Here is a 21517-nt window from a genome sequence, read left to right on the forward strand (position 1 = left end):
GCTGCTTTGGGGCAGGAGCACAGCCACTCCTGGTTTGGGAACACTGGAGTGAGGCACACTGAGCCTGAGGAGTCTGGGCAGTTCTTGATGGCCTTTTCCAACCTTAATGATCCTATAAGGTGTCTCCTGGGACTGCTAATTTGCAGGAGCTTGGGTTAGAGCCCTGGGAAGGCCTGTTGAACCCAGGAGCCCTTCTTGGTCTTTCACTTGGCTCATCCTGCTCTCGGCCCCTCCGGACCTGCACGGAGCCCAGTGTCTCCACAGCCACCTACGCTCCTGGCACCATGTACACCCACTGGCCACTGCCAGCCTGCCACAAGATGCCCGGTACGGCTGCTCTGCGCTGCACTGGGGCAGGAGGAATTCACTAATTACTTGCAGCTCATAATATGGCCCCTGAACGCTGCCAGAGTGGCGTGAAGGGCTCAGAGCAGGAGACACAACCTGCTCCATCGTGTCTTCTGTGTCAGCTTGCAGCGAACTGAATGCAAAAAGGCTGTCTGAGCTGAAAACAGCAGAGCCCTTGGAAATTTAAAGGTGCAGAGCACAGAAAACAAAGGCGTTTGTGCTGCTGAATATTCATCCTGGCGTCTGATCCTGCCAGGAGCAAAGCCTGCACAGCTCCTGTGAAAGCTGATGGGAGGGAACCTTGGTCTCAACCTCATCTTGGGCTCCAGCCCAAATCTGAGGGGGGAGAGCAAATTAGTCCTTAATGCACATATATCTTAGACTAAAACCTGATAAGGGAACTCTCCTATGTTAATTTACCTGAGTTATTTACTATACTGATTGCTGAAGGTACTCTGATTAGCGCATGAAATATTTCTATACCTTCGGTCTGATTAACCCATATCTGCAAAATAAATATTTGTCTCATTATAGTTATGCGATCGTGCAATCAAAGACCCTATCATAATGGGAAAGGGAGAGAGTATCCGTGTGGAAAAGGCAGGGAATGGCGACACAGAATGAGCAGGTTGGAGAGCAGGGAGATGAAAAGCAGGGGCATGGCTGGAGGGGGAGGCTCAGTGGTCCCAGTCTCCGGCTGGGGGTGGTCGAAATGCCGGGGAGGGCACAATTCTCCTCCCGTTTCACCGGTGCTAATTGGGACTAATTCCGTTTGACTCAGCAGCGTTGCGCCAGTCCCAGCGAGAGGAGGGTCAGACCTTGGGAATCACAGGGGTGAGTCCCAGCAGGCTCCCAGCCTCCAGCTTTTTTGAAACAGAAGCAGGGAGTTCCCGGCAGCACGGTGCGTGTGCCAGTCTCCCAGACGAGCTCTTAAAATAGCCCAGCGCACCAGGCTGTGGCACCGGGGGAGAGCGCGGAGGATGAAGTGTTCCGTCTTCCTGGCCCAGATCCGGGGAGAGGAGGGGTTGGCAGCTCCCTGCCCAAGGCAAAGGTGGCTTACAGTGCCGTTTGGGGACGAGGGCAGTTGTCGCCTCTCAACCAGGTGGCAGGGAGCAAAGGAGTCACCAGCCAGCAATGCCAGCTCTGCCGAGCATGCTGGACATCCTCCCTCAGAGATGGGAGCTGTAAGTCATCTGGAGGAGAGGATCCCCCCTCTGCCGTTACAGGGCTGTTTTGCATATGCTCCGTTAAGAAAAGGGGAGTTTTATTGTGGCTGTACAGAAGAGCTAAGTCAAGAGGTTGCTTTATGGCTTGTGGATCCCGGCGTAGAGAGGCAGGCGTCCCAGATGCAGCATATAGCAAAGCCTGGCAGCGGCGTAGAGCACTGCCGCAGCACAGAGCAGGGCTCAGAGAAAGAGCTGAAGTCATTTTTCTTCTAAGGGCAGGGGGTAGTGGGGAGGAAATATGAAGGCAGCCCTGTTGCTAAGGAAATCTGCTCTTTGTACGGTTGTACATTTAGGTAATGCTAATGAAAGGCCATATAGTAGCGAGGTGCGGATGTCAGCACTATGCACTCCTGGATATTTGATTAGCATTTCTTTGACTTTGCCTCCTCTAACAGAAATACCTGAGTACATGGATATTAGGAAAACAAAATCCCCCTTCTCCTCTCCCAAGAGCCTGGTGTTACGCAGAGAAACGAAAAGCCTTACCAAAATATGACACTCCATAACGAATGTGTGTTTTTTTCCCCTCACACACACCCTGGAGAGGATGAGAGCAAACATGTGATGAGAGCAGAAATAGTCACATCACTTAATGCATTGCTGGACGGTACCCAGCCGGCACAGCGATGAACCTGGCGTGAGACCTGAGAGCAGCAAACCAGCGTAGCATCCCATTTAATGGCTGATGGCCCACAGATGTTTTAAACCTCGAGACTGTGTCTCTCAGAGGTTTCCCTTTCGACTGGAGCATCAGCAGGCAGCTTTTGGAAGCAAAGGCTGCGGATGCTCTATCCAGGGACCCAGCACATCTGCGGATTAGCTGGTGTGTGCCTGTGTGTGTGTGGCATCCAAGCCCGGATCCGGTGATCTGGCTTAGGAAGCAAGAGAGGACCCACGCTGCTGCTACAGAGCACTAGCACCGTGTCCTGCTCTCAAGCGTTGCTGGAAGAATGAGTCAGCCGTTTTCCTTCTCATGGGGGTCGAGTGGCTGCCCCTGTCTGAGTGTCACTAATGAAAGCACCCAGGAATGGAAGGGCTCTGTGCTTGCATGGTGTGCTTGCAACAGTCTTAAAGACCAGCTGCTCTGCTTGAGACTTCCAGAGAGCGAGAGCGCTTGAATGAAGCCCTTATATCTCTCTTTCTTTCTTTTTTTTTTTTTTTTTTTTTTTTTTTTTTTTTTGCCACACAGTGCAGCGTGGGCTCTGTTCCTCCTCGCCTTTTGCTCTTGCTCGCTGGGGCAGCCCGCTGTGTCTCAGAGGCATGAGGAGTGAGTCCTCCCGGGAGTCCTCCAGCTCGTGTGAGGAATGGCCCCTCGGGGGATAAATCCAGCAGCGGGGCCCGAGGTGGCAGAGACGTTCATGAGCGTCTGTCCTCGATGACAGCAGCGCCTGGGATGGAGATTTGGAGGTTTGCACGCCTTCACTCCCTCCCTGCCAGCACCTGCCCCTCCCTTTCGCCGTTGTGCAACATCCCAAGGGCAATTACAGCAATGCTTACGTGGAGGAGTGATATTGGGAAAGTATTTAGTCATTTTAACTGTTCTGCTGGTGGCTCCCCTCCCTTAAGGTGGTTCCTATTTATTCTTTTCCCTCTCCCAGCAATTCGTGGCAACTCTCGCTGCGCCCTGTGGCCCAGCAACCGCTTTTTGGTGTGTCCTTGGGTACTGAGGGCTCCTCTTGGCAAGGGAGAGTGGAAAAAGCCACATTCCCATCCGATAATACTTTTCCTTTCCTTTCCCCATCCCTCCCGTGCTTACTACAGTGATTTTAAAGCTTCCGCCCCTTGACAGCGATGCGGGGGGGGGGGGGGTGGGGTGGATGTTTTTGTAAGCAAAAGTAAGAGGCAAGAGGCTGAAGAGCTTCTCCTGCTCTCAGAGGCTTCTGGACGCTTCTGTGTCTCCATCCCTGGAGTGATTTTCCCTGGGCCCAGTGTAAACAAGGCAATCCGTTACAGCAGTTTGAGCGTTACTCCACAAACACACTGCTGGTCCCTGCCCCCACCACGGGCTCCTCTGCTCCTGCTCTTCCTGCGCCGTGCTGGGAGCCTTGGTGTGGCATGGGGGTTATCCGGATGCTCATCCACATGTGGGAGAGACCTCCGAGCATCCCAGGGTGATGAAGGCTCCAGCAGGAACAGGGAGTTGAGCCTGAACAGCCCCATCACTCATTGCAAAGCTCACCCAGGTTTGGCTGCAAAACTGGGGAGCATTCAGGGGAGTTTAGGGACACTGATGCACTCCCGGGGAGGGACATGGAAGAGTCATGGGTATTGTTTATCCTGAAAAGAGAGTGAAAAGAAGAGCCTGCGGTAAAAGGAGATAAGCTCACGTGGACACAAGAGCAACACTAAAAAATACATGATTAAGGTTACAAAGTCAGGCACGGAGTGTGTAAGAAATCCTGGAATTAAGGACATCTGAGCAGCTTATGGCCATGGAACGCTGTGCATTCATTAGGGGACAGCCTTAACTCTGGTCTCAAGGTGTTTCCTCTGCAGTGTCTCTGCCTCAGGGAGTGTGTGGGATGGATGGAGCTTGGTTAAAAGCAGCTCAGTGTCCAGTTTGTGACTGTCCCCCCACTATTCTTTCTGTAGCCTCAGTGCCTTGTTCGCTGTGCATTGTGTAAATCCTGCTTAGAGGTTGAAATTGTTCCTCCTGGACTATCCCAAAATGCTGAGGCTGCTCTTGCCTCCCTTCCTTCCCTGTGTCCCACCTCCATGCTGCTTAGTGGTTGGCAAGGGGGAATAGCAGGATCTCCCCCCACCAATAACCCTTTTGGGGAGGTCTGGCTTTGCCCTGGGACCCCGGAGCAGGAGGGAATACACTCTGCAGCTCCAGGAGGGCTGATGCAAGTGCAGCCCACATGCTTCACACTGCCAGCATTTGATTTTCCATCTGTTTTTTGTTTTGGTTCAGTTAAAGGCAGAGAGGAGAGGTGGGTTTTGGTGTGAACCTCCTGTCTGTCTGCATGCAGTGTGTGGGACAAAGGCAGCTTAGCACGGAAAGCCCCAGAAGCACCCCAAGGAGTGGGCTGGGGGACTTAGAAGACATCGTTTCTCCTGAAGCTGTGGGAAAAGTGTATATTTAGGACAAGCAGCCTTGCAGCCTGCTGTATGTATTCACTGTCTGAGAGCCGAGCCAGCCAGAGCCTGGAGGGGACAGATGGAGGAATTAAGGACATCTCAGCTGGGCAGCAGGACCAAGGGATGCTTGCAGGGGAGCTGGCTCCCACACCTGAACCACTTTGGAGACAAGGCTGGGAGTTACCAGAGCTTTTCTTAGCAAGAGAGCCCTCCACCGGAATAATGTGTTGTGGACATAAAAGGAGATCTGGAGAGGGAATATTTTCACCCTGGAAGCTGCTAAGGAACTTACATTTAGCTGCTAGCAATCTGTTTCAAACTGGGTTCCTGTCCCAGGAAAGAGAAAGCAGAGCAGTCTCGCTGTGTGGACCGACTGTAAATTCTTTTCTGGCTTTGCTGGGGAAAAACAATGTGCTCTCAGTGAAAACCTCCCAGAAATCCAGGACGTGGGTATTTTATAAGTCAGCCTTTTGGAGAGAGCAGCTAAGGAGACCAGTCAAGTAGATCCCCTGACTTTTATTTGCTGGCAAGTCAGTGGAGTGGCTGGAGAAGGACGGAGATGCTGCCGCTCTCACTGAGACGGGCAGGTCACGGTGACACACGCGTGACCACGGGAGAGAAGCTGGGAAAGCATTCCTGAGAGAAGAGATTTGAGAGGGATATGTGTAGCAGAGCACAAAGCTCAAAAAGCCATGGTGAAACTTTGCATTTAGATGCCTGCAGCAGCAACCTGGGGAGCTTTCCACAAGGACCGATACATTTCCCGCCTCACGGCATTTGCTTAGAAAGAATTCATAAATATACCCGCCACTACTAACCATCCTTTTCTGCTGGGAATTGCCATTAGCAGCTACATTCAGTGTTTTACATATAAAAAGCACCGAGGCTTAATTCTGTGCAATGCTTTCTTCAAAGTCTTTGTGGGAGAGACAACTCCAAGCTGGATTTCAGCTGAGTTACAGCAAGGTGTTGGGAAGCAGGGATGTGTGATGGCAGCACCCAAGAGATGCACATGGTGCAAGATGAGATGTCTTGAAGGATGGGGTGTATGACCTGGAGAGGGACCTGTCAGACCTGTGAGTCGCTGCACATGGAAAGCTTCCATCAAACTTGCACAAGTGACACTCACTGGGAGACCAAAAATGGTTGGGTTTTCCTGGATGTATCAAGAATCCTAGAATCACAGAATGGTTTGGGTTGGAAGGGACCTTAAAGATCATCTCATTCCACCCCCCTGCCATGGGCAGGGACACCTTCCACTATCCCTGGTTGCTCCAAGCCCCGTCCAACCGGGCCTTGGACACTTCCAAGGATATGTCATCCACAGCTTCTCTGGGCAACCTGTGCCAGGGCCTCCCCTCACTCACAGGGAAGAATTTCTTCCTTATATCCCATTTAACCCTGCCCTCTGGCAGTTAAGAAGCACAAGAAGCACATCCCTGACTCTAATTATCCCATCACATTGCAAATCCCTGCTGCAGCACCAGGGCCTGCATGAGATGTTCAGCCTTTTGGATAGGGAGGGAGATTCCTGTTCCCTCAGCTGCTTTCGCAGCAGGAGCTGGACTTTCCCAGCTGAGGTTTTACCTCTGCTGAAAGGAGCCTGGAGCGAAGGTCCCCATGGAGTTGCTTGTTTGGAAGGGAGATGCAGTCTCATGCTCTGGTCTGCGGAGGAGTTACCAAACACAGGGAATTAGGATGGGATTTCAGTGGAAGCAGATTATCCCGTTTCTCTCTGAGCACATTTCTGCCTCTAAATCAGCACATGACAGGCAGGGCAGCCAGCGGGGCAGCTCCCATGCATGCCGGAGGGGACTGAACCCAGAGCCTGGGAGGGTTCCCTGTGTTCCCAGTGTGGCTGGAGCAGGAGCTGGGAGGGCAGGAGAGGGATGGAGGGGGAGCAGACTGTGGGCACAGAGCTGCAGTGCTGGATGGGCAGCACGAAGCGCTGTCAGAACAGCAGGGACTCGTGCTGGCGACGGCTGCAAATGGAGATGGAAAGGGCTGGAAAGGAAAGGACTCGACACAGCTGGTCCCCTTTGGCTTTGATCTTGGAAGCAAAGGGGTGTTGGCTGCAGAGCAGGAGAGGGGAAGAAGGGGGATGACTCATAAAAATATTGGTGTTTCCATGAAGATGCTGTTACCTGAGGACAGGAAGGAGGAGGGACCTTCCCTGCAAATGTGGAGGGAGCTGAAAGAAAAAGTCCCCCTTGTGTAGAAATTTCCAGCCTGCTTAGGAACATGGAGCTGTTTGCTCTGGAGCCAGTGGGTTGGTTGTTTGCTGGGAATTGCTGGTTTTGTGCAGAGTGGAAGGTGGTTTGTGTGCTTGTTGCTTCAGGGCAAAAAAAAAAGAGAGAAAAATAAAGGAAGAGCTGGTTTTCTTGGAGGCCTGTGTGGTGGAGATGTATCTGGAAGAGGAAAGAGAGCTCTCCTTCCTGCTGCTGGGTGAGGGGTCAAGGGGGATGATCCAACCCCAGGTAGCTGGGGAGAAGTCAAACACTCCCCAGGATCTTTGGTCAGAGACTCTGGCCATGGGAGGGCTGAGGTTTGATCTTCCTGGCCAACACAGGGGTTGTGCTGGGGAGAGGGTCGTAGTTTACTCACAGGCACGTAGATTTATGCCATGTACCCATCTCTTCCCCTCACAAGTGGCAGAGGTGTCTTGTCCTGCACAGGAGAACACAAGAAGGACGGGTGGACACAGGTGATGCCTGCTCTGTACCAAAGTGAGCTCAAACTTTCTCTCTCTGCCCCCTCCATGAGCCTTTGGGGGATTCCAGCTCACAGAAGCCTTACATGCAGCATCGGACCAGCTCTAATTTTTATCCTGGAGGCAAAAATCACTGGAAATAATGCTTCATCACTCTGAAGGTCCTGACACCACCCTTAACCACCACATCACGAACCTCCTGTCGCAATTGTGATCTGCGTATGTGTCAAATCTTGCCTCGCAGATAAAAGCTGCTCCGCAGGCACCTTTTGTACTAAAATACGGAGCCTTTAAAATGTGAAAGAACAACAAAATGTAGGACGCCACACAAAGCTGACCCACTGGGGACTGGGGGGGGAAAAAACCCGCAAGAAGGAGGGCTTGACACACAAAAATTGTTTTGTTAACAAAGCATCATTGTTCCACTCTGAATCGGTTTGACTGGAGTGGTAGAAACACCCCATCTGGAGACAGATGGAGAGTTTTCTGGCTAAAGAGACAGCGGGGAGGAGGGCCGGCTGACAACCCAGCAGATAGCATTGTCTGCTGCTACCTTGGTAATGGAGAGGAGAAAGGGCGGGTGGCAGATTAGGCGTCCCCTGTGCCACCCGCCCGGCACACCGGATCCTTCTGCAGAGGGAGTTGTGCGCCCAGGTTGGCTGCTCACACCTTAGGATAATCCTCCATCTTTTCTTTTGTGCTGGTTGGGTGTTCACGGGGACCAGCCAGGTGTCTGGGGAGGCTACGAGCCACCAAGTTCCCGTCCAAGGTGCTCTTGGTGAGATGGTCCTGCTCCACTTGTGTGCTGTGCCACAGCTTGGTGTGGTGTGCGTTTAGCAGCACTGGGGGACCAAAGTGCAAATCTCGTCCCAGCGTGAGCTCCTGCTCTTGCATGGGTTTTGCCACTAACTTCCAGGAGAGCAAGATTTGGGAGGATGCTGAGTGGAAACCAGTGTGGCCAGAGCTGCAGGGAGTGAAACTGGTGGCAGCAGCAAGAGTTGATGCAATGCCAAAATGCCCAGGGATGGGTCATGTGTGGGATGCTCAGGTTGACCCAGCAGGCCTGCAGGATGCCTGAGGGTTCTTGGAATTGCCTGGCCACCTTGCTGACGTTGGGAATGAGCGAGGAAAAATCTGTGTTGAGTGCCCAGCGCCTCTGAGCTACAGCACAGGCTGAACGTGAAGTGGTTTATGGCATCAGGCTCTGCTGGCACACGGTGTCTGCTCTGCTCCTGAGAGCTCACCAACAGCCCCTGCTCCCTCTGCTGCCTTCCATGCCTGATGGGAAACTCCAGGGTGGGTAATGCTCCTGCCAGAGCTTTGAGGGATCGTATCCTGCCCACCCTATCTGAATTCCTGATGACTTGCTAATTGCTTGACACACTCTACTTGCAATGCAAGAGACAGGCTCACGTCATCCTCTGTGGTTTGCCAGGGGAGAGTGTGAACCTCTTTTTGACTTGCCTTGAAATAGATGAAAAAGAATAGAGCTCGATATGATTAATGTGAAAACTTCAGCTTGGTTTCCTGCCTTGGCATCTGGGCTTTGGTCTTCATCATGCCTTGTTTTTTGAGGATTGGCCGCACGTGAGAGCATCTGAGAGCTGATGGTGCTGGCTGGGCTGTGGTGGTGTGGGGGCTCCTCTGCAAGGTCTTTCCATAATCCCCAGCTGCTGGAGACATTCCAGGTTTGCGCACCAGTCACGGAAGGATTCAGGTGGTTGCCTCGAGGCACTGCTGAGATAATACCTCAAGGGGCTCCTATTCAAATCCACTGGGGCCTTTACAGTTGTATGGTGGAAATCTATTCAAATGCACCATGGCTTTTTGGGGAGCCAGATGAGCAGCCCAGCTTGGCCACTGGCTGTGGGCAGGCAGTCGCCCATGCAGAGGGGACCGGGGGACCAGCATGGCTTTGATACACCCTGCAAAAAACCATGGAAGGATTAAAATAAAAGGTGGGTTTGGTCTTCAAGCCTCGGGGCTGCAGATGCAGCAGTGTGTTGGTGGCAAGGGGCGTCCTGATGCCCTGGTGTCCCCAGATACATCCAGAGTGTTCCCATGGGCTTGCAGAGCTGGATGCAATTTTGGCTTCCCTGCCTGGCTTACTGGGTTTATCTCCTGCATGGATCCCACCTGAGCCAAGCAGTGCTGAGCTGGTCCAGAAGGACACGGCACAGGGAGGAGTATGAGCATGACAGGAAGGTCTGTGTCACATCCTGCTGTTCAATGCACGGTGTCCCCAAGTGTCTGCATCCATTGTGGCACCTCAGGTGACTTTGGGATGAAGTGGCCTCAGGGGTGAGAAGTGAATGGGGTTACAGAATGCAAGATGGAGTAAAACAGGATGGATCTATTCACCTGAGCTCTCCTACAGTGTGTTGTGTTTGTCCCAGAGGGACGGGTCCTGGACTTGGGAGAAGCGAAATGCTTGGACAGCCATCCCCTGCTTTCGCAGCCATTTGCCTGCCCTGGGATGCTGGGGACACCGTTCCTACAGCCTGCCCCAAAAAAACCATCCTTTTTGCTGTCTCGGATTTCAGCCCTGCTGCTGCACCAGCTGCACCGTGCTGGCAGGAGAGAAGAGGAGAGGGGAGGGGAGGGGAGGTGAGGTGAGGCAGGGCGGGCAGCTCGGCTCGTGCCGGCTGCTGTCACGGCGCAGCGCCCTTGACGTGGCGGTGGATGCCCGGACCCCGCCGCCGGGCACTGGCTGCCCTGGAAGGAGGAGACGGGGTCTGGATTGCTGGTGATGTATCAAAGCATCCAAGAGTGAGGTCTGACACATGCCTGGCAGCAGGTCAGGGTGCTGTTCTCTTTGCCCTACCACTTGGAAAGCAAAGTACTTCCCTGGGGAAGCGCCATCCACTCCATCCCGCTATCCTGGCATCTCGCTGTGTGGCGCGTGAAATCTTTCACCTTGCTTCCCCCTGTGCAGAAAGGGGAGGCAAATTCACATGCGAGCTCTCCCGGGAAGCAGAGGGGATGGATTCACCTTGCTGAGAGGCGAGGGAGTCACTGGGAAAGAGGTGCTGGAATAAGCGCAGAGTGGATTAATCTGCAGCGACTCCGCTGTCGCCAGACCCCGGTGTGAAGGCGCCCGGGGAGGTCGGGTGCATTCGGGCGGTGTTGTGCTGCTCTCTCTGCCTCCCAAACGCCTCCTGCGCCGGGCTCTGTGAATCAGCATTTCTGCAGTCGGAACGAGACAGCGGGGAAAGGCAGGAGGATGTCAGGGCACGGGGAGCCTGGCGGGGAGGAGGATGGGGGGGACCTCGTTAGAAAGGGGCAGCCTGTGAGGTGGGGGTGGTCTCATGCCGTGGCTCTGCAATCTGCTCCCTCCAGGTTTTTGCTCATTACCGCCGTATATCCCTCGTTGTACGGTGGTGAGGTAAACAAGCGCTGGGAGCGATGCCTCCCCTTCCCGCCCGTCCCCTCCCCGCCGCCGGCGACGGGGGAATGTGACAAGCTGGCACTGGGAGAAGGCATGAAAGCGATGTGATCTGCCGCGGCTCCTGAGCCGGGAACCTGGGGAGATCCAGTTACGGCAACGGGGTTAGAACAAAAGAGATTTGCCTCCGGGATCAATTCCTCTCCATTTTCCGGGCTGTGCACGTGTGTGTGCGTGGAACGGCCTCAGTCTCCGGTGCTGAGCACCACTGGCTCTGCCACATCCGCAGCCCGGGGCCCGGCTGAGCACCAGGGCTCCGACGCTCCAAAATGCTTCTTTTTCCCAAAACAGGGAGAGCAGGGTGGTCCCCTGGGACAGGCCTAGAAATAGCAAGGCCAGGCCAGGCTTTGCAATGCTTGGAAATCAGGAGCCAAGCTGGGCAGCTGGCAGTTGCTGGAGCTCCAGCCTTCACTCTGCCAAGGGCTGAGCTCTGGGTTGGGATGTGAGACCACCTCTGGTCCCCATGATTTGCTCCCAAGGCATTTCCAGGTGATGCCTCCTCCCCTCCATCACAAGACTGGCCAGTGAGCAAAAACCCAATCCCTCAAAAGCCTTTTCTGCCCCACAATGGCTGTGCCAACACCGTGTTATACGAGATGCCTTTAACCCACAGCCGTGGTGGGGCTGCGGGAATCATGAGCCTGTCACGTGTGCTGCAGAACCGGCTCAAGGAATCAGCAGGATCCTGCACCCTGGGATGCTTGTCACTCATTTGGGGGGGGGGGGGGTGGCTTATTTGGGGGTGGGGTTTTTTTGGCATATTGCCTTCTCCCAAATGCTGCCGGGGATGAGCCATGGAGAGCACAGATGTGCATCCCGAGCATACCACAACAAGGTTCCTGATTTAAGGACTGTGATTAACCTCTTTCCGACAGTTGCTAACCAGGTGCAGGATTGTGAAGGGAAGAGGAGAAAGCTCAGTGAAAACAGCCAGTTTTCCTCCGTCACCTGGAAATGTACACGGATGCCATTTTCTGCCTGGAAATCAGGCAGATTTTAGGATTTATAATGGGTGCAGGGACATCCCGTTTGTACCAGGACTGACCTGTAGCTGCTCCCTGGAGTCTGTCTCCTCCTTTCCTGCTTGGGATCCCACAAACAAGGCATCGATGGAGTGTGAATCCAGCTCAAGGCATGCTGGTGTGTGGGATCATGGGCTGTGGACTGAGCCCCACTTGAGGCTGTGCATGCTAACAGGAAACAGGGCAGAAAATCACCCAGCATTTGCCCACTCCAGGTTTTCCTGGGATCTTGCTCTTTGGAAAGCTGGGTATCAGGAGGAGAAGTGGTATTCCATAGTTAGGCATGAAAAGGGGAACCACTGCAGCTTGTGTTTTGCAGGCAAGAGTTAAACCAGGAGCTGCCAAAGTTGCTCATTTTCAGGAAATCTGTTATCTGTGGGATTCAGGGCTCCTCTGGCCAGGCCTATAAAAGAGCTGGAGAAGGACTCTTTCCAAGGGCATGGAGTGACAGGACAAGGGGGAATGGCTTCACGTCAACAGAGGGCAGGGACAGATTGGATATTAAGAAGAAATTCTTCTCTGTGTGGGTGGTGAGGCACCGGCACAGAGAAGCTGTGGCTGCCCCATCCCCCTGTCTAAGGCCAGGCTAGAAGGGACTTGGAGCAATGTGGTCTAGTGGAAGGTGTCCCTGCCCATGGCAGTGGGTTGGAATGAGATGATCTTTAAGGTCCCTTCCAACCCAAACCATTCTGGGTTTCCATGACTGTCACTGGCCTCCCAGGTTTGGCTTTCATGTGTGACACTCACAAATGCTGTATCTCATTCCAAATACCCCTCTGGCATCATGGTGGGTTTCAGATCAGCTTTGGAGTTCCCAGTGGGCCGGCCAAATGCTGTGGTGTGTGTTCGTGGATCACCTTCTGCACCTTGTTTTTTGGAGAGCCACACTCCTACTGCTTTTCCAGCTGCTGGCTGGATGGTTTTAGGATCCCCCCACTGTCCCCCCTCCCCTTTTATCTCCCCACCTTTTAATTGCAAATCCCTGTATTTCTCCCCAAAGAAGAAGCTGCAGTCTGTGTTTCACACTGGGGCTCCAAACACTTTACACGGTCAAGAGCTGTTCCTTGAGGGAACAGCAGGGAGAGAGGGGGATGGGGGCCCGGGCAAGAGGGCAGCCCCCAAAGTGGGTGAGTAGATGATAGGTTTGGGAAATCTGAAGAGACAGAAAAATTTATTAAAAACAATTAATAGCTGCTCCAACCAAGGATTTAAACTGAAACCAAAGCCTTAGGGAGGGAGGAAATGAAGTGGTGTATGATTGTTATTTTATTGCTTAATATTTTTATTTTTCTTTAAATATGATATGCTAAATGCAAATAAGCGTTTGTACTGAGCAGAAGAGGGAGGGGATGGAAGACATACCAGGAAAAGTGAGTGGGATCTAGGTTTTGCATCGTTTGCTGAATTACTGGCAGGTCTTTTGTAACATCTGTTAAAAATAAAACAAACATTCATTTCCATTTCTCGCTGCCTGAGATGGCTCCTGCAAAAAAATTTCAACCTGTCCAGGAATTTGTCTTGAAAGTTGCCCTCCCTCTCCTCACGCCTCCTCTTCTCCAGGGGAGATTTCCTTCCTGGACTTCCCAGGGGCTCCATTAGCCCCACATTAAAGCCTTTCTACTTTGCTCTAAAACTCTCCATCGAAGTAAAAGGAATTCTAATAAACCACTGGGAAGACTCTGCTATTCACTCTTTCCATGGAAACACGGCGCTGCCTTGGAGCAGAGCTCCTCTCGACGGAGCCTGGGTCACGGCAGGAGGAGACCAAGGAGGGATGCAGAGATGGTTTCCATTATAAGAGACCTTTTGAGAGAAATAATCGCTGCTCTCCCACCAAGGAAAGCCTTCGAGATGTCAGGGGCCTCGGCACGGCGCGGGAGCGGGCCCGGCCTCGGAGGGGGTGGTAGTGGGAAGTGGGATGTGCTGGGCGCTGAGAAACTCATTAAAACATCTGATTAGTGGAAATTAAGGCGCCCAGGACTGATTCTTCCCTCTCAGTGGGAGGGATGAGTCCAGGAGGGTGAATGGACCCAGTGCTGCAGGAAGAGGCTACACAAGGGGGCTCAAGGCTGGGGATGTGGGATATGAAGGGGACACGGGGTCACAGGAGGACAGTGATGGCTCTGTGCCCAGGGTTGTGCTGCATGGACCAAACATCACACCACGAAAATACATTTTTCAAGGCCAAAAAAAGCCTGTTTGCTTTGGGAGGGGATTTCTGGCTGTTCCCTGGGTCCCAGACAGGAGCTGGACGAGGAGGTCAGTGGATGGATCCCTACCTAAAGCCACTGTGATATAATTAATTTCCAGTCTCCTCGCAGGCACAGTCATCCCGAGTGTTGCTGTTCTGACACCGCGCTGCAAGATGAAGGATTTTATTTTTTTTTTAAGCGTGAGGAAGCTCGTTAGAAATAGCCCGAAGGGCAAAGTTAGGAAATGAAAATCCATCGGATCCGCTCAGAGCCGATGCACGGAGCTTGATGAGAGCTGGGGCAGGGCTGCTGCTCCCTGCCTGCGAGGAGACACCACACGTGTGGGGTGTGTGGCACACGGTGGCACCTGGGCCAGGGGAAGAAAGCAATCCACTGGGATGGTTGGGAGTGGGGCTGAGGGAAAATCAGCCAGGAGGAGGGATGAAAGAAAGATGAATGAGAAACAGCCAGCTTAGAGCATCCTGTGTAGGTATTGGGGAGGTCCTTGGACCCTGGGTTGGCCACTCATGTCAGGGCCAGATGAAAGAGGAGGGTGGTGGGGAAAAGCTCAGTTTTCTCAGGATGCCTTATCATTTAGGTCGAAGCGGTGAGACACCGAGGGGAGAGGGAGCCAAGGGAGCCAGAGTGCCTTTGTTTTAGCAGCTCCAGAAATAACATTGCAATGAGTCATTAGTTTTTAGCTTCTCCGGGGCAGGAGGTGCAGGGTTATGTCCAGGGAAGCCTCCGACTTTGATCAGCAAGGTGAGCCCTGCTCTCATAGCAGGGAAGACAGAAGAGGCTTTTTGATGCTGATCATGCTGTTTTGAGGTAGCTCAGGGTGAGATCTGCTCCAGGATGCTCTGGATCCAGATTTTATCAAGGGGATGGCAACTTTTCCATCTGCACAATTGAGCTTAGAGGTTTTAATGAGTAAAGTTAATTGGTGTTAGAGGTGGTGGTCTCCCACCCAGCCAGTGCTTGGGCTTAGATAGACATGACCGTGTCATGCAAACAGAGGTGATGTGGGTGTTGACACCTCAGAAGTGCTGAGAAGTCATGAAATCAGCTTTTTTGAACCCGTAAATTGTAGGCGCAGAACTATAAATGTTCCAGAAAAATAACGGTGTTTAATAACCAAAGTGTTTGGTGGTGATTTAATTTGCATATGGGGCTCTCTGGGGCTTGTGGTTTCAACCTTTCTCCCCACGGTGAGGTCAGGGTTTGAGGAGAGCAGGGCTGAGGTCTTCCTGAAATCACAGGACTCCTGGAGGTGGGGATTTCAAACATATCAGAGCTGGGAAAGAACATGGACCAGATTGTTGAATTTATTGGATTGCAGTGTAAAAATAACAAATCCTTTAGTCTTCTCTCAGTCCCAGAGGAGAAGCTGGGGGTGACGTCCTTTGGGTCCATCCCACCTTGGCTTTACTAGGGTGGTAGTCACGGCTTGTGGTGCTAAACAGTGCCAAGCTCTTCCCTGTGAAGGGCAGGGCAGATTGGTGATTAGGGGGAGTAACACCAAGTCCCTGGAGAGCCATGAGGTCCCAGCTTGATTTACCATCCTGCAGAGGCATGTGTGAAGTTGGAGGTGGCTGGGAGCATGTTGTGGTGTATTACCTACAAACAGCCAGGCTGGATCTGCGATGGGGATGGGGATAAGGATGAGGATGGGGAGGAAAAGGACAGGGGAGATGAGAACAAGCAGTCTGCTTTTGCAGGTGCTGTGTCCCCTTATGAGGTTTGGTCTGGTTTGTAGCTTGATGCCTCCTATCTCGAGTAATTAACAGGGAAAAGAGAGGGCCTGGTTATCCATCCTTCAAGAGCAAGGGGTTGAATTGAAAGGCAGCGCCTTGGAAGTGGATCAAATAGCTCTCCAGCCCCCCGCGTATGGCTCGGAAACTTGCTGCCGTGCTGCGTTATCAAGGTGAACAGCTTTAGTTCAATTAACGAGAGGCTCAGAGCGGAGTCGTGGGAGGAGGCAGGGCTGGGCGTTTGCGCCCTTCGGGCAGGAGCTGGGGCGCGGAGCTGCGCGGCAGCGATCCCGGCACCGCCGGCGGCAGGGCACGGGTGCCCCGGTGTGCCAGGGCCACCACAGCTCTGCGTCCTTCGGCGGGGGGACCACCTCCCCCTCCTCACCTCTGCGACGGGTTTTATTTACCCCTTGGAAAAATCAGTGTGTGTGGAAGGGTTGCTCTTTGTTACCACCTCCCTTTCCCCTCCTGCTAATAATAAACCTCCCCAAAATCAATCGCTCCCGGCGATGAGCTGCCACCAGCTCACCGTGCACCTAAATCCCCGCAGATGATGGTGCTGGGAGCCCGCGCGCCTGGATTTTTCCTGCCGGTCGCTGCCTGGGCTGCAGCTGGCTCCGGCACGCAGAAAGCTGCAGGTGTGATTTGTTCATTTGCCTCCACCTCCCCCCCTCCCCGCGCTGCCTCCCTCCTGCTCTGCTTCCCTGCCGAGCCCACCTAGCTCATCCCACCCAGCTCATCGCGGCGGCCAGACCCGCATCCCACCCTGCGCCGACTCCGGCATCTCCCGGTGCAGTGCTGGCGGAGGGTTGGGATCGCTGGGGCTGGAGAGTGTGTGTGTGTGTGTGTGGAGGGGAGGGGGGGTTAATCTGATCCTACGAGGTTGGAAGAGGAAAAAAAATCAAAACTATAAAGAAGGCAGCAGCCTCCTCCTTTTCCCTCTCCCCCGCTCCAGAGGATTAAGCCTACAAAAAAAAAAAAAAAAAAAAAAAAAAAAAAAAAAAAGAGAGAGAGAGAAAAAAAAATGTCTGCAGCTTTCTGTTGACCCTGCATGATGGCATTTTTGCGCTCTGTGTGCTGCCTCTGCTGATTGCTATTCCTGGCACAAACACACACACACGCGCACACACACACACACGCAGCCCCAGCACGGCTCACACGGGCACGGCGAGCCCACTCCAAAATACAAAAAAATCCCCCCCCCCCAAAAAAAAAAACCCAAAAAAACAACAAACCAAACCCCAAACCCAACCCAAACCCGTGCCGCTCGGTGTCCCTGGCCACCCTGGTCTCTGTCGGGAGAGCTGCCAGCACCCGCTGCCGCTCGCCCTCTCCTCCACCCCACTTCTCACCTCGGTCCCCAGCTCCAGCGAGCACTTTCTGCCGGAGCCGCCCGCAGCCAGAGCCCTCCACCACTCCTACCGCTGGCATTACATTTTCAGGCTGGATGCTATAGGGCCGTTTCTAATTACCTTATATCCCCTAGTGGTCTATGAATAATGGTTAGTGAAGGAGCTCAGAAGGGCTGCTGAGAAGGGAAGAAAAAAAAAAAAAAAAAAAGGAGAATTGTGCTATTTCTCACATTTTTTTTTCTAAGGATCTAATCTGGCTACTGTGCTCTGGAAGAGGAGGAGAGCGAGCCAGCAGGAGAGAGAGGAGAGAGCAAGGACCATCGCAGGTATTGTTGCAAGCTACATCTTTGTGCTTTTTTTTCCTTTTTTTCCTTCTTTTTTTTTTTTTTTTTTTTTTTCCTGAAGCCGCAGCAGAATTGGAAGGGGGGGGGGCTCGGGAGGGGGGGCGGGTGAGGGTGTGCGGACAGAGCTTTTTCCGGATTTATTTTTCTCTTGTGCAACTCGTGTGCTGCTGCGATTGAATGGATGCACGGCGCCGGCATCGCGGAGTTTGGGGAGGGAGGGGGGATTATACGTACGTGTGTCTGTGCTCTGTGTGTGTGTTGTGTGTGTGTCCTATTTGCAGCAGCAACGGAGGAGCCGGGGGGCGTGGGGGGGGGGTGTTTTGCTTTTCTGGAAGTAATAAAGAAATTTGCAACCGGTCCAAAACCCCTCCTGACTTGCGGATTGATGGGTGTCTGAACAAAGATACAGCTGAGACTTGGAAATGTTTGTGTGTGGAAGGGATGGATTCGTTTTGCTTGTCCTGACTCCCTACTTTTGCAAAGTTAAAATAATAATGGGCACGGGGCTGCGAAATCCTCTGCAGAGGGAAGTCTTCCCGGGGAGGCTTATTTAATTGAGGAGTTATGGATGTGCATGGTTTTATACTTCCAAAAGTTGCGGCGGTGCCGCGGGCGGGCGCCTGGCTCTCCTTGCCGTTGTCTGCACGTGAGAACGCTGACTTGATGGATTTTCTTTCTTTTATTCGGTGGCTGGCGGGGCAGGAAAAAATGGATCTAGCAGATAACCCAAGGAATCGTGGGGTTTGCACATCTGGCTGCGCCTTTGGAAAGCCCCTCGGTGGGACTTTCACCTCCCGCTCCCTTTCTCCCACGGCAAATTTTGCCTCCAGATCCTCCGTTGACATTAATAAACAAACAAACCAGGGAATAACCGTGGAGCCCAGTGAGGGGGCTCGGAGTGCTGCCCGGGGGTGGGGGGAACCGTGTGCTTTTGTTTTAAATAACGAAACGGCGATGATTGAAAACATATGAATAGGATGCAATGCAGAGCGGGTGTGTTACGGGGCGGGGGGGGAAGAGCTGGAAAACTGCTTATACGACAGAAGCAGAGCTTGAATGAGTGTGGTGAGATGAAAGGCGAGGGGTCCGTCCCTCGCCCGGCTGCAAGGCTGCGAGGGGGGGCGATTCCCAAAGGCAGAGGAATGATCTCGGGGGGGTAAAGCTCATTGGGGTAAACGAAAAAAAAAAAAAACCAAAAAACCACAACAAACCTGAAGTATGTGATTATATCCCGTCCAACTTTGCCGGTTGCGGCGTTAATAGAGCTAATTGTACTCAAAAATAATAAAACCGGGGGGAAATACGCCTGTGTGTGGAGGGGGGAGATGTGTGGGGAGCAGAAGGAGGTCCCGAAACCCCACCGGCCCCCCAAAAGCGCCGCCGAGGTGGGGCATACCGAGGCGGTATCCAAACGTGGCCGGATTGTGTTTATTTGGGCGGAAATAAAGATGGAGCAACTGCCCTGGGGAAGGCTGTAATCCCCCAGGGAACGGCTCCGAAACCGCGCCGGTGCTGCCCTTCGCTGCCTGCCCTTCGCTGCCTGCCCTGCCTGGCCTTGCTTTTGTGTTTGTTTGCTTCCGAGGAGGGGGGAGAAGGGAGCTGGGGGGGGGGGGCGCGAAGGCGGGGAGAAGCCGTGAGGGCGGAGAGCCGATTTAAATTGGACTTAATGGATTCCCAGGGCAGCTCTTTTAGATGAAAGTCAAAATAAGAGCCAAAGTGAATCTCAGCAGACCTGTCTGTTGCATTAGAGATGCAGCCCTTCCTCTCCCTCCCTCCCTCCCTCCCTTTATTCTTTAAAAGAGAGGGGGGAAAAAAGTGTTATCCGTACGGAAGACGGCGTGGAGTTTCTCATTCCTATAATGCGAGCTCTAATTGAAGAACTTGCAGCCTCTTGGGAGAGTCTTTACTGATAGCTGCTTTTGTTATTCATGCCGCGCTCTGTTTTCTTGGGATTTTTTGGGGGGGCTGGTGCAAGTCTGGCTGTGCCGGGTGTGATGCTGTGTTCCCCCCAGGCTGGCTCTGTGGGCTGATGGCAGGTAGGACCCCCTGGTCCCCTCCTCAGGGGGTCACACCGGGCTCCCCCGGGTAGGTTGTGCTGTGCTGGAGGAGGAGATGAGCAGCTGAAACCCCCTGGGAGCTGTCGGGGTGAGATGCTGCAGTCTGGCTGCGGGTGGCTCTCATCCTCACAGGACCCCCTGGGATGGGGACGGATCCTGCCCAGCGTGGCACATGGGAATGGGTGCAAAGCAGGGCTTCTGCCTCCTGCTTGCGTGCACTGCAATGACTTTGGGGTGCCTTGGGGTGCCACAAGGCTGCTTGGTGCAGAGGGCACAGTGCAGTCCTGCTGTCACAGCTCTCCTGTCCCACGGGGGTCTGTGGTGTCACCTGGAGGGGACAGGTGTTGTGCCAAAGCTACATAGATCCTCTGCCCACCCAGGGTGAGGAGCAGGACACAGTCACAGCGCACAGGACTTGTGCTGGGCAGGAGAGGAGAGTTTCCCTCCTCTTCTGCCTTTTCTGTTGCTCAGGAATTCAGGATGGGGGTGCACAGGGAGACTGGCAGATGGGGCTCCCCCTTTCAGAGATCTCATCACCCCCACTTCCCCTCCCAGCCCTTGTGGGTGGCCAGAGGAGGTGGTGGCCACCCCCAAGCCTGTGTCCCCATGAGGTCCCCTGGTGATGCTGCCCGTGGCGGTGGGCTGGTTTGATGCAACCAAAAGCTCCTGGGGGGAGGTCCCTGTTGTCCCTGTGTCCCTTTCCCAGCCTTGGGCACCCGTTTGAACTACACTTGAGCTCTACATGGGTGAAAACAAGAGCCACAAGCCCCGGGGCTGCTCTCAGTGGCATTTGGTGGCTGTGGGGTGAATATGGCTGGGGAAGAAGATGTGCGAGCAGGATGGGGCTCCGCCAGCCCATCGGCTTAGCACGGAGGCAAAGCAGTTAACCTGGACATCTGATCTCCCCGGGAATTGTGTATTGACCCTGACGGCGATGCATCAGGAGCGACAGACTCTCCATCATCGATCCCTCTCCTCCCATCACCAGGTGTCGACACTGACAGTCGTGGAGCCAGCTTTAATTTCAGGCCTCTGGCTCCAGCACGTAACACTTAGCTATGGTCCCAAGGTGCCGCCAGGCTTTGCAAACAAACACCTCCACGGGCAGGTGACCGTCCCCATTTTGTGGCAGGGATGGCGCTTGCTACGGGTGGCCAGCTGAGCTGGGGACAGAGCTGGCAGGGGACCATCTCAGGGCCATTGGGCAGGGTGACATCGTAGCCTTTGGTAGGGGATCCAGGGATGACCTGGAGTTCCTGCTTTGATAGTCTTTGCTAGGAAAACCCTCTGATTTGGTCCCCTTGTGCCATCACTGTTGAACAGCAGAGGATTTGCTCAAGCTGGGGTGTCCCAGTCCTTTTGCAGCCTCTTCTGGGTGACCTCATCTGGCCTGGATGTGTCTTGCCTTCCCCACCTCTAAAATGGCCACTGCCAAATGTGCTGGGTGGTCAGGTGTGTGTGCCACAGAGACCTGCTGGGGAGCATGGTGGGTTTTTTGGGTGCCTGGATTTTGGGCAGGACGCAGGCACTGGCGGGGGCCGGCTGGCACATCCTCCTTCCCAGCATCTTGAGATTTCCGAGACGCACGCAGCCAAGCTGAGGCTGAAAAAGCTGCTTGTGGTTCAAGAGCATCTCCTCGACAGAGAAGAGAGGGAGGCTTTTCATTCCTCCCTTTCTTTTGGAGCTATCCAAGCTCCCCATACCGGTGCAGGGGCTCTTCCTGCTCCCCCTTGCAAGGGAACGTTAAAAGCCAGGGGCAGCGGATATCTTGACACCCCGTCAATCCGAGCCTTTTACAGCAGCAGTCTCTGAAGGCTGGCACTGCTGCACAGAAGAAAACAAGTGAGAAGAGGGGGGGAGGTGAGAGCAAGCCTTTGCAGCCGACAATCGATAATTGTGGTGTCACTCACTGCCTTGGAAGTTCCCGCATCCCCACGGTCGCTGGTGGAGGGGAGAAGGGGAGGGTGAGAGCTGGGCTCTGCCCCGCCA

At 53.7% G+C, this 21517-nt stretch overlaps 1 protein-coding gene across 1 annotated transcript in view; it reads left to right on the forward strand.

The window, feature by feature from the left end:
- Nucleotides 1-21517, forward strand: part of RAI1 (retinoic acid induced 1) — a 74532-nt gene that overhangs the window by 17704 nt on the left and 35311 nt on the right. The window contains exon 2 of the mRNA XM_082292337.1: nt 17373-17453. The gene's annotated coding sequence lies outside the window, so the exon portion shown is untranslated. The remainder of the gene's footprint in view (nt 1-17372; nt 17454-21517) is intronic.

This window comes from Coloeus monedula (genome assembly GCF_965178545.1).
Source record: "Coloeus monedula genome assembly, chromosome: 16".
NCBI classification, from domain to species: domain Eukaryota; kingdom Metazoa; phylum Chordata; class Aves; order Passeriformes; family Corvidae; genus Coloeus; species Coloeus monedula.